At 44.6% G+C, this 2,281-nt stretch overlaps 1 long non-coding RNA gene across 1 annotated transcript in view; it reads right to left on the bottom strand.

Annotated features, from left to right (window-relative positions):
* Nucleotides 1–225: 225 nt before the first annotated feature.
* LOC105913909 overlaps nucleotides 226–2,281 on the bottom strand; it is an 11,198-nt gene continuing 9,142 nt past the window's right edge. The window contains exons 3-4 of the long non-coding RNA XR_002676058.1: nucleotides 1,011–1,640; nucleotides 226–923 (exon numbers count right to left, since the gene is read on the bottom strand). This is a non-coding gene — a long non-coding RNA (uncharacterized LOC105913909). The remainder of the gene's footprint in view (nucleotides 924–1,010; nucleotides 1,641–2,281) is intronic.

Below are 2,281 nucleotides of genomic sequence, written 5' to 3'. Positions count from 1 at the left end.
CTCTTTCTCATTTTTGTTTCAGTTTATTAAGAGAGCACAATGAAGCAGCACACTCTCAAGATACACCACACGCACACTACGCACGCACACAATCGCTAGATAGCGGTGTTTTTTGTTGATTTTTTTTTTTGGAGAAAGAGCTAGACAGCGGTGTTAAGTTTGGGACTCCGACCCATGTTATGTTTGCCACTACTGAATAAGTTAGACCAGTGATAAGAGCACATGTACTCCCGTTAATTGAAACCCATTCATTCACATGACATATTCCGTATACAAAAACTGTTGAAATGATTGTGAAACTCATTCATTCACATGACTTATTCCGTATACAAAACTATTGAAACGATTGAGAAACAAGTATACATGCAGATAAAAAGTTAAAAACAAGCTAAGCCTACCACTTTATTCAGATAAACACAATTCATTGACTTAACAATAAACTAATCAAATATAAACTTAGCCCATCTCGTTGTCGTTCTATCTGAGTATGGAATACCATCACTGTGACAGAGAGAAGTATAATTGTGTATACGTGTATATGTACATACACAGGCTCGGTCAATCTGTTGAATTGCCATGTTTGGTATGCAATGCCTGATGATTGTTCAGTGACCATGGCATGCTGGGTTGTTTGGGTCGTAGGTTCCGCAGGATCCCCCTGGACCTGACGACAGTTGCTGCAGGTACAGGCGTTTGAGGAACTGTATGATAGGATGGCCGACTCCGAAGGCAGCCTCGCCGCCGGTCGACCGATCACCTTCCAGCCGCCGCGCCGACCCTGAAACGGCCAACAGCATCAGCACCGCCATCAACAGTGGCAGAACGAATGACTTGCTGATCGACATGGCCATCCTTTCAAACTGGTGCAGTTTCAGTAGCTTGCCAGCTAGGCTTGCACAATAACTGTTATCTGGATGTTTCTTCTGCACGATGAATGTATGCTTAGCTAGTGATCTGCACATGTATATATAGGAGCTTGAAGAGCTCCGCGAAATTTCCAAGCTACTTACCTTCTTAATTACGCGACGTGCGCGACTCGACACTGCGGTAGACGAGACTGCATGTTTGTCAAGTTCCACTACTGGGTCTTCCGAACGAAAAACTGCATGCAGCCACAAAGACTTCCGATCGGTTTACCACCGGCCAACCTCTTCAGCAGCGCGCGGTGCGCCGGTGCCATCTGCCATGGGCGCGCGATATACCACCATGCACGACGCGCGCGCGGAGTGCCGGACCGGCGAGGTGGATCCACGACCGGATCGAGATCGCGGTTCAAGCATGTCAGGCGGGGCGTGACGCGTGAGGCACGGCCGTAGCAAAAGTTGGCCACCTAGTGTAAAGTTCACTAGTGATTTGCAATTCTATTACTGAGTAAGATGTTATTGCAACATAATATTTTGTTAAAAAAACAATATCTCGACAATATTGTACCATTTTCATGAGGAAACTTGAAGCTTTAGTTGAACAATCAAAATTCACAAGAGCCAATTGCACTATGCAAATAAACCAAGTACATTTAGATCTTTGCATTCCTTCTTGCTGAAAGCATGTTCACCACACTACACACCAGTACCAAGTTTTCGTCTCACAGTTTGCATGATATAGTAGCAAAGTATTTCTTGGGCATCTCTTCATGTGCACTGATAGCGGAAACAACAAATATAATGTCACTCGGATCATAATAGAACGGAAAACATAATCAAATAACATTGGTAGTTCAAAGTTCACAGAAAAGGGATAAACTTGTTTAAGGGAACAATTTTTTAGAGCGACAAAGACAATCTTGCATATGACAGTTTTATGCAATAATGAACTGAAAGCTCTTGTGGTCGAATTAAAAAAAGAAGACCACTTTAAACAATCGAGAGTCGATTCTGTCCATCTGGAACTATAATTGGTGTATCACCAAGGTTATCTACAATGCATTGGCAAATGCATACACATGGCATGACCCTTGAATGATCGGACAAGACGTAGAAACAACAAAACTCAAAGAGAACCTAAATTTTGTGAGGAGCACCAAAATTCTTTTCAATTTTAGCATACATGTTGGTGTACTATGTGTATTAGGGCCCAATAGGCCCATGTAAGACATCTACATAGCTACCCTCTAGGGTTAGCCCATAATCTATCTATTACCTTATAGTATGGTATCAGCCTAGGTTAGGGTTAGGGTTACCTGTGACTGGCGCCGCCGCCGCCGCCGCCGTCACCGCCGACGCCGCCGCCGCCGGCCGGCGCCATGGGCCGGCGACTCCTTCCCCCCTCCCCTCTCCTCTTT

This window comes from Setaria italica, chromosome I, assembly GCF_000263155.2.
Source record: "Setaria italica strain Yugu1 chromosome I, Setaria_italica_v2.0, whole genome shotgun sequence".
Classification (NCBI taxonomy): domain Eukaryota; kingdom Viridiplantae; phylum Streptophyta; class Magnoliopsida; order Poales; family Poaceae; genus Setaria; species Setaria italica.
This window is presented reverse-complemented; position numbering and strand designations above follow the sequence as displayed.